This window comes from Rhyacophila brunnea, unplaced genomic scaffold (assembly GCF_057557595.1).
Source record: "Rhyacophila brunnea isolate RB1 unplaced genomic scaffold, BYU_Rbru_1.0 scaffold_8, whole genome shotgun sequence".
Classification (NCBI taxonomy): domain Eukaryota; kingdom Metazoa; phylum Arthropoda; class Insecta; order Trichoptera; family Rhyacophilidae; genus Rhyacophila; species Rhyacophila brunnea.
The window spans coordinates 18,928,901-18,940,826 of NW_028233350.1; positions in this window are offsets into that span (position 1 = coordinate 18,928,901).

The following is an 11,926-nucleotide window of genomic DNA, read 5'->3' on the forward strand; positions in this document are numbered from 1 at the left end:
CTAATTTACATAAATCTAGCCTATGATTATTATTTAAAATAAAAAAGGAAACTTGTGCTTGTCTAATTGGGAAACTCTAATTGTATGAAAAAATCTTGTAGATATTTTATTTTATTTATTTAATGCGTTTATGGTTTTAAAGTTATCCAATATTTAAACAATAACACAAAATAACTATAGTTCCCCCATTAAGTACTGACTAGTTTTATCATTTTCTAAAGCAGGAAATATAGAATCATATTCAATAGCTATCTTAAAAACAGTCAAAATCACGTTATATAGTTGAAGTATTGAGATGACGATATTTTACCTGCATGGTTATCTAATAACTAATGTTACATAAAACGGTTTTAGTTATTTATCAGGGTTCGCTTATTTTTTTTATTAGGTATGTAAATATTAGTTTTTTGCCCATGTCCGATTCTAATAAGATCATATGAGCCTCCACAGAATGGACAGAAGTATGTTTTGACAGATTTTATTTTACGAGAAATGGATGTTAGCCAATTTATCAACCTATTAAGTCTATATTCTGCCTCAAACACAAATTAAAAACAATATAAATATTTACCAGACCCATGATTGGAACCTGGGATCTACGATGCTTATAAGGCCGATGCTTGAGCCGCTAGGCCATCGTGGGCACCTACCTACCGTGTACACTTAAGTAAATGATACTGAATTGACGTAACTAATACTATATATTGAAATTCGTAATTGTATAATATCTATTACATAAATAACATAATGCAATAGCCCAAATGCTGCAAATATTATTTATTTATTTGCGCACACAGTGATATTATTTAAATACAGAACTTTTATATTAATATACAAACAAGGCAAACATTTCAATAACAACAATGATTGTTTTAATAGGTGTATTTATATTTCAAAAATATTTAAAATAACAACCTGTTAAATTTGAATAACAACAAAAACAAACAATAAAGTTATTAACTCTACAATGCTAGATAGCCACCCCATGAAGAGGTTTTATAACAGATTTTTAAAAGAGATGTTGGGTACATCACTTACCCAACCTGTTAAGTTTCATTCACTACCTTTAAACTAATTTCAAACATTTCAACAAATTCAAACAAAAAAAAAAATTTTTTAGACCCGGGACTCCACGACGTAATAATCATACAAGTTTCCACACGTCCAACGCAAGAAAATAAATAATCAAAAAAAAGTTATCCAAATTAATTATAGGTATAATTATTAATGTCTTTATAAAAAAAATACAGTTTCTCAATTCTCAGCTACTGTATTATGGATTTACTTAAATAATATAATTAAACATCTTTGCGCATGTATTTTTTGAACATTTATTTAAAAATAATAAAATATATATCGTAATAATATTAAAAAATGCCAATAATAAATCAATTCAAAAACATTTACCTCAACTCTTTAATTTCAGTAAAATAACTTAAGAATTGAAATCAATTACTGTACAACATTAAAAAGTCTTCTTTGAAGTAAATAAATAAAATATAATATGAAAAATCATTCCTTTGTTCTTTCTTAATTAAATTTACCACGAATAAACCAACATGTTTTGGTTTTTGATATAATTCAATACGACAACTTCATGTATATTTCTTTTATGTTGGAAGAGACACATTAGATTCTTAGAAAACATAAACGAAGGATACAAATAAAGTATTATTTATTTAAATTACTTCATTACCATACGGTAGGTACATATACTCTTTAATATACTTTGACATATTATGCGAAACATTCTATCTTTACACCTTCAGAATGCTTCAGATATAATATTATTATCTATATCTGTCAATTATATGTATTTACTGGATAATTTTGAAGTATAATATTTTAATTAGATGGTTCTAATAACTATTAACTGAAATATTTGCAGATTAATATGCTGAGTAACCTAATGTGACATTACAGTAACGGCAGTGTTAAAAACAAATTCTAGAATACGTATAAAATTGTACTTAGTAAGTTTAGTTTAATAAGTTTGAGAAAATCCTTTTTTACATACCTTATCAGCTATATTACTATAATTATAATATATTATATTGTAGTGTGAAAAATCACAATAAAAACAATCTACAAAAAAGAATCTTAAGTGAAACAAAGGGTAATATTAATGTAAATAGGATATAAATTGGTTGGCCCAGGTGTAGTCGAAGGGACGATAAAGGCTTTCACTAGTGGACGGCGTAAGGACAGCTGCCTTTACATTTTTTATGCGTCGCTCTAACCAATTGCTAACTTCAAATACTGCCTTAACATGTCAATTTAACCTTTTTACGCCCCACCTATTTGAGTCCCAGGAAATCTTCAAAAGTTGCATTATTGTATCAAAATATTATAAATAAATGCAAAAATGTATCATATTTTTGTCCCTTATCGTTTTATGGATCTTTATATTATCCCATGAAGTATATTTTCAGAATTGATTTTATAGTGATATGTTATATATTATTATAACAGTAAGTTTGTATACATATACGATAATATTACATCGCTCTACATACAGAGCCAACTTGTGTACCTACAATATAAATTATTAAAATAGCAATACTGTTAACGACGTCATTTTAAATTTCTAACATCGTCGAATTATTATTATGTACTTCACTTGAGTAGTTCATGGACACGTATTCATAATTGAGCGTAGTTATACACAAATCAGCCAGGCCACAATTTTGAAAAAATGAGTTATTGTGATTTCCATAATCTCACACGTTTGTTTTATATTCTGCACAAATCAGCCAAACTGCCTTCGTACAAAAATCTCATATAAATGCGTTTTAAAGATTTTGAAAATCGCAGAATATCACATTTTCGATTTGCATAAAGCAACCAAGTTGCAGTCATACAAAAATGTCATACAAATGCGTTCTAAAAATATGCCATATTCGATCTGCAAAAAGCAGCCAAATGATAATATTATCTACTTACCTAATTATTAAAATCCTGACTGTAAGGTGTGTTTTTCTACATTCAGTTAATAAACATTATTTTCTCAGTTAGATTATATTATGTTATACATTTTGCATGTAAAAATAAGTGCCAGGCAGCTAAATATTAATGTATAATTTACAAGTTTTTCGAATTATTTTCAGAACTTTGAAATTCCCATAATACTTGATAACTTAGAAGGTTTTTTTTAAGAAAATAGATGCAAAAATAACGATTTTTCTTACAAAAATAAGAGTTAGGTGTATTCAACACTGAACATTCTAAAAAACCCATTTTGCACAAAATAGCCTGGACTGCTAAAATACCATAATTTCATAGATTATATGCTTTTATCTCTTTATAAGTTACACAAAATCATATTTATATAAATATAAAATATCTATCATTTAAAAGGTATAAACAGTATACAGAGGCTTTGTGGATTTAAAAAAACACACTTTATATATAAGTGCTTCTATCTCTGTTTGAGGTTTGTGTGGACTGGTTGGCTGCTTTGCGTATAACTACGCTCAATTGTGACAATACGTTATACAAATATGCTTTGTTCTATACTATTGGAAAGGAGTATAAATAGTGATTTAAGGTACCCATCTTTATTATTATTTGGCAATAAACTTTTCCAAATTTCATTCATTTTTTTTATTATTAAAATAATAAAATTTAGATGTAAGTTCACAATATAAAGTACACGGTTTACATAATCATTTCTTTTTTATTCAGATAAGTACCTAGGTATATATTTCTAAACCGAATTATTTTATATACGTGAACTATTAAAGAGCTAAAAGTGTTTAATTGATTAATGCTCCAAGATAGTAAATTAATTGCCAACAGCTAGACAAAACAACTTTGTATTCAATTTGCATCATATAAAAAAGCTATTTTCATTATGTTAAAGACAGTCCTCAATATAAAGTTAAAAGGCGCCGTTACAATTAAGCTCCAATTGAAGTAATAAAAAATATTAATAAAAGCTCTGTTCAAAAGGGGTAATAAATCTACTACATCTATTCATTACACTGCGCGCTGCACTTTGACAATTAAAACCTATTGGCAATGAATGTCTTAGCATGGGTGTCTTCGCCAGTATTTCTCAAGAGAAGAATATTTTATGGCATTTTTTAATAATAATATACTTCCAAAAAAAAAGTCTTGGTCGCCCAAAGGATGACAAAATTTTAAATTGGGGACAATCCTCAGCCATGAATGTATGACCAAGAAGAAGAAGATATAATTTATATTACCCACACAATTTAAATTAAACGACACGGTTTTGAATATCTGAGTGTCTTATGAAAATAAAACACACATTATATACATGCAATTGTATGTGTTGCAACCTTCAAATACACCAGTATTGAAGAACATCAGTGCATCAGTGCATAAACCGAGAGCAGTCGTCAGAACGAATGAAAAGCTTAAAATGACGTATTCTTGATGCGTGTTTAAGTTTATTCCATATTCTTCCACACTCGATATCGGTTGCGTGTCCCATTAATTCTGTGTTCCCTGGACACTACATTTACACTTTTCTCAACATTAGGTTTGATATCTCAGCTACTTCAGATACACTGCTGTGAGGTTCTTTTAATACTGTTTCCACTCGTCTCGTCCAGGTTTTTATTCTTACGTTAACGTATGCTTCTGCCAAACTTAATGATCTTAACTAAGCTGGTGATCTGGAATGGTTGATTATATCTTCAGTGAGATAGACTAATGCCTAATAGATCTATTTCTATGCTACTCGTACGAAAACCAACAATAATGTTATCACTAACTTCTGCGCGGAGTAAATTCCAACTTTCGTTTCATGTCTTAGTATGACCTCTGTAACACAATTAAAAATAACAATATCGAAAAATTTGTACATGAATATTTTTCTACAATTTACAATGAACAATATTTTTCTGTTACAATTCAAACCAATAAATATATTATTTTCTATACATAGTATGAAAATACCTACTAAAAAAATCTTTGAAAAATTATTATGCCCAGCGAAACTCGAACCCGCATCCCACTGAATTCGTTTCAATAAGTTTTACCAATGGCGCAAATCCAGTAGACGCAGGCTTAATTCTCGACGGGCGACCTATTTTTTCATGTTGGTATTTTCAATGTATATATATTTAATAATGAATGTTATATTCTCAATACATGTGAATAATTCACATGTATTGAAAATATATTTATTATTCGTTATAATTCGAATAATTATTATTCGTTGAATGAATGTTTAATCCATATAAATATAACACGAACAAAGAAAAACACTTATTATTACTATATAACTTAGGTACTTACTCTTTTATGAGGATTGAAAATCATTAAAGCTTTATTATACATAAAAAGTACATAGTGTAACATATTGCATTACCTAAAATTATGATAATGAAATTGCGTTTATTTAATTAATACAAGATAACAATATAGTTCATATTTAGTATCGTAATATCTGTTGGAATTACATAATTTATTTTACACAGCTGCTAAAATTAAAAAAAAAACATTTAGAGCATAAGTAGAACTTAGATTGTCTCAACAGATTTGTAATATTTTACAAGAAAAAGTTGTGCAAACACTACTGTAGACAAAGCACATTAATTTTACAATCTTAGTTGCGAATCTTGAATAATTATTCCAGTAGATGGACTTTAAAGTACTTTTAATTCATGAGGGTTTTAAATGCTTGTTTTATAGATGAGTGTCTACCCAATAAATAATACTTCAAGTTAGTGCGTAACAGTCTACTATGCCATTCTTGCGATACATTCCAAAGGCACTTAGAACATTAAAATAATTAATATACGCTAATCATATGTGATATTTATAACTCGTCTATTATAGTATATTCATACTTTATTATATTTCAAAATTTAGTTTAATATAGTCAAGTTTTGTGGTTTCATTATCAATAAAAGAAAATAAATGTGTGGAATATATCGTCACTGTTCTGGCAGAAGACACTAATTCGAAAAAATGACATATTGAGTTAGTTATACCAAAATGTTCCTTATTTCAAACTTTACCGTCTGGAAACCTTCTTAATAAATAAACAGTTTTTATTTTTAAGTCATCCTTTTTACGATTACTTAATAAACTCACATGATAGACCATTTCAAACATTTTAACAACTTAAAAGTCAAATTACTCAAAACTGATATTCTCCAGTTAGTGTGTTCTGCCTGAACAGAGACGATATTTTTTACTTACATAAATAATATTATTATAACTGTGAAATTCAAATTTATTAATTTTCCATGTTATAATGAATATGATAAATTATAAAGTCAATGCGTTTATAACATGACATAAAAAATAAGTGATAATAATATTGAAATATAAATACAAGCACACAGAGTGAATTTGATTGGTAGACCCCTATTTTAAAAACGTATACAAAAACGTCCACTTAAAATCACCCTTTTGGAAGTAGAATATATTAATATCCGAAGCGATTTGATTGAACATAGTTATTACCCTCCCAATTGGCATTACTAATAGCAGGTTAGTTCTACACCTTGGAATAATAAACAACGAATGCCCCCTATTTAAAAAAATAATTATCAGAGACACACAAGTCAATACTACCAAGAATCGCAGAGTTTTATTAATTGTAATAAATAACTACTTCCCTAAGAGGTTTTATGACAGATTTTTACGAGAAATGCTTGTGAGCCTCTCAATATATTGTGTATTATGCACTGTTTACAAATACGTATTGAGAAAGCAAGACGTGGGAAATATTACAGATTACTTAATTTTAATATTTTATACTCAATTGATAATATTCTGTTACACGAATTAAACTAGTACTATTTTCTAATTAATTATGTGGAATAAAGTATTAAAATAATGTAAGTTATGTTTATTAAAACAACGCCTTTTGACTGAAAATTGACAGTAACACCTTTCAAGCGATTGCATATTTTTCAGATTTAGGTTTGAAGAGGCCCTGGATTGATATAATATTTATTGTATTGGTGGTGTCAAAAAATACTCTAATGCATTTCTTAAATAATAACATCATTGCTATTTTGTTCTCAAAATCATTTTATTACTTGTTAAAAAAAATGTTTTCAACATTTCAGACTTAAAATTCAAAATATTTTTTTAATTCGTAACTATGTAGAAAATACCGGTTACTGGAAAGACTGTTAGTTTCAATATCTGTAATTCCCGTATTCCGATATTTTAAGATAGGTAATCGAAAAAATATGTTAAGCATAACTGGGTACCTATTTGGAACTTAAAATAGAATATAAATTTTTCTTTTTATAAACATATCTATGAGTAAACAATAAAATTAGAGTAATAAAAATGTCCTTCACATCATGTAAATTAATAAAAAAAATCATTTTTACGGTTAGTCGTAAATATAAAAAAAAATGTGACTAATAATAATATAAACGACTTTGCAATCAACCTGTTTTTATTCTTTTTAACAAACAAATGAAGCTGATTTGATGGTTTATTAAAAATTACTTATATAATCAGGATGAAGAAGAATATAAAAAAGATGTACAATATTGTAGGTTATCTTACTTTGAACCTAATCGCCTCAATTGTTGGACATTTTTTATTCCACGCCATATTCTTAATATATCGATTAAAATAATATATTATCACCATTATTTACTTATTGAACATAATATTTATTAATAGATGACGTGTACAATTTATTATTTTATTCGTAGATTAAGTAATTTTTTTAGATGGAACACTGCTTAATGAAAATCTTGCGTCGTCGAAAATCACTACCAGACAAACATCTCCACCACGTTTGTTGGTATTTTGGCTAAAGCAAGTAAGTTCAATTTAGTATAAGATAGTTTCGGAGTTATTGATTCCTACTGGCCAACTGATACTGAGTATATTTTAGCAACCTCGCTCATTTATTTTCATTTGGCGTATTATACTCGTACTTCGACTACACACACTGGTTGTATTGAATTGTAAGATTAATTACTGCGCTTACTGAAGCAAGTATCGAACATTTAGCTCAGTGCTGAAACAAATTTTAATTCAGAGTTATACCTATACACACACACATATATATATATATATTTATATCCGACCACATTTAGCGGCTCATGTGTGAATAGACGACCTTCGTCGATCACTATTTCACATGTCATATATAATGACATGGATGAGGTAGCAACTTGCTGTCTTTTTCGTTATATTTAAAACATGGTCAGCTATCACTTAACTATAAATATTATGTTTATACCCAAAAAAATATCATCTATTTTTAATGTCTCTACATTGATCATTTTGATCAACACACTTGTTCGTTCATGCAACGTTGCCAAATTATCTTGAATTCAGAACACACAGAACTGAGAGCTAGCTTAGTTCAACTAATGTTTACAGCTGTTGTATTGTTATTATGAGAGTTTTTAAGACCATTTTATATTTGAATGTAAATTACAAGATAATAATATTAGAAAAATAAATAAAATTAAATTTTGTGTACTAACATTATATTGTATTTTGACAATTACAAAAAAAATCAAGTTGATATATTATTTTGGAATGAGTTTGTTGCTTTGAAAAATGAAATTTGACTATCGATAAGAAAAATATCTGTTTAGTCGGTATCTTGATAAAATCATGAATAAAAGTATTTAGAAATGATTAAGACGATAGGTATTGTACCTAAATGAATGATTTACATGTGTGGTGTACGGTGTGGTGTACCTTAATTATTAAGGTAAGTAGGTACATGCAAAAAAATAATTCGTCCACACCAGGGATATGTACATACTATTGGAGAAGACAGATGAAGGTGTGAACTGTAATAATTCTAATTAGTTTTTCGGCAATTATAAATATGTCTCCAGTGCCAGTGGCACCCATACTACTAAATAATATTTTGTATGAATAAAATTATCTTGTGAAGTGCATGTAAAAACAATACATAGCATTATGACCACTGTACTGCTTGGGCTTATTTTTTTCCACTAAACAATGGCTACCTTTTTTTGTTTACTAATAATTGAAAAATTACTCATTTTACGAGATTCTTATTTTATGCCGTGTTTATTCATAAAAACTTTTTAGATTTTAGAACTGTACTAAATTTTATATTTGGCGTTTTTTAAATCATTCTGTTATTATGCCTACTGTTAATCTTTTCGATGCACCCCAACTATTTTATAACTTATTAATATAAATTATCCACCTAAAAGGTAACCATACAATTTGAATTTGTGAAATGATACCATCTTATTATTAATTTTTATTTTATGGTTATGTTTTTCACCCTATGATTATTGGTTTTTCTCTTGTGCAGCACAAATTCAAATGATTTTGAATAATTCATTTTTTTGATTTTTTAGATAAATAAAAATGTGTATAACGCGAAATCCAAATCTGTACCTTAGCGTCAACTTGACCCAAGATTTTATAATATTTGTATGGATGTGATGCAATTTTATGTGATATAATAAATTATCTAAATTTGATGATAATTCACATTTGGAATTTTATTTTATAGTTATCTGTAGTGTGTTTCCTGACTAATATAAATGGCTATTTATCCAATACGTAGAAGGGTCGCATGTTACTATGTTACCATGAAAGGGGGTCGCGATCAATGGTTCATAATAAGCCAACAACTCAATAATTCAAGTGGATTTATTTGAAAATTACAAAAAATACACAGAATACCATTCATTTTACCTCGCCAAACCCAGCGATTCTACGGAATATCATTTGGGGATAATATGGGGAATACTACTGTAGAACATCATACTGCACTTAACCTCAGTGATAGGTAAAGGGGCACGCCAAACATCCTGGCATGGGGCCCCGGTTCGGGATGTGGGAACCATGGCCAAAGCATAATAAAGCAAAAAAAAAAACTGTCTACGATGAGAATTTTCACATTCAATGACTGGTGTAATTTTGTCAAAGAATGCGGAAATTCATTGTATCAATGACGTTTCAGGTTTTTAAATCATTCGCATCTAAATATGATAACCCAACGCACCATTTAATTTATATTACAAAAAAACATTGTGTGGTAAAATAGTTCCCATATACAATATGGCGTGGTTTCACGTTTGAAGAGATAATTTTGAGAGACTCTTTTTATATAAACATCATTTGAAGAAAATGATTTTATGGTAGTTGGTTAACGACGAAATATAGAAAGAATTCCTGTTATTGTTCCAGATATACCTATAATAATTAAGAATCCAAAGAAATCATATTTCTAACAGCGCTCGGAATGGAGCGAAACGCCCCGGAGCGCCGTTCCGGTTCGTGAATTCCTCGACAATTCCGTTCCGTCTCGTGGAATCCTCGAATCTACCGTTCCTTCTCGTGGAATCCTGATAGCGAGATGTCTCGTAAAATTCTCGAGCCTCATCAGACTATTTAATATGGCGTTCCGGTTCAGAATGTGTTGAAATTGAGGAATATGAATTAGTATAATATATTTAAAAAAAATCTTTCTATTAAACAATGATTTTACTTGTTGACGACTCCTGATTTTTAATAATTCGTAAATGTCGATACAATTGCGTGCCACAGTTAGCCAAATTTCTTTTTAGAAATGCATCTAGGTATATTTTTTCCTAACAATGCATTTCTAGACAACCCATGTGTCTGTCTGATAATAAAAAATACAGCTTTTATTGAAGAAAGCACCCTTACATTTATTGCTCTCTTCGGTTTTCTTTAAGACAATATGAGATAATAGTATATTATTTAGTACTATTCAACAAGTTTTTTTGCTTGCAGACAATATCACAAAATACATAATTTATTTAGGGTAGGTACCTACTACCTACTACTAATAACGATAATAACTTAAAATTATTACGTACCTTTTTTGATTTTGTTTCAAGTATTTGATTTTCAATTGAAACACATGAAATATCTACACATTGTCAAAAATAATTCATTTGTTAATTAATGTTTTATAAATAAATAAACTACCTCCGAGTAGGTATCTACCAAGGCTTGGATTTTCGACCCTTTGGTATGAATCACAGAGCAATTGACTTGGTTAAGAGTGTAAATCGCGGGTTCCTAAATAGTTATCATTTTGAGTATATTTGTATTCAATACGGGAGTGGAAGTCACAATATTTTATGGAATGAAACGGGAGAGAAATGAATGGTAAAAACTAAACCATATGTAACTGTCCGATTGACGATTGCGTAAAATATAGCACATATGATAGCTAACTTTACATATTATGTAGGCTTGACGCGTTCATAGTTTTGACAATACATCATAAGACAATCGAGGCCGTTCATTAGTCGACCTGTTGATATTAGATGGTATGCAACCAACGAGGCGTCTTCCCATTGGTATGGAGTGATATACATCCGAGGAGGTTTTATATCGCTATTGTGCAAGTAAATTAAAATATCAGAGGTCTCTGTAAAATTTTTGCGTCTATGGGCATCTTCATCAGAGATAACGAACAAATTTAAACGTTCATAGACCCATATCATGCCGAGCTACTTTTATTTTTAATTTCGATTTTAGTTCGGCAGAAATACTTTAAAAAAAAAACGCGTAGGTAGGTACCTTCCTAAACTCTATCTATATGTATCCCTTCATGTTATACAGAAAATAAAGCTAATGGAAAAATATATTGTTGAGGATATTAAAATAACCGCAGTAATGCGGTCCTTTGAAATAAATCAATATAGGTAGGTACCTACTTAGTTCATATTTTTTGTTTCACAAAACTTCTGCGTAGCAAAGCTGTTTACCATTCAATAATAATACAATAAATCCTATCTACTGTGCATTGAAAAAAATATTGTCGGTGCTCTCAAATTCACAAAACTGTTGCATAAGGAAGAGATTTTTTTGTCTCAAAAAAGGTTTTATAAACAATAGATAATAAAAATAGCACATGTACTTTTTACAACTAAATTTTTTACTTTGTACTAAAATGTTAGTTTAACCAACAATCCTGGAGTATCTAGAGGTC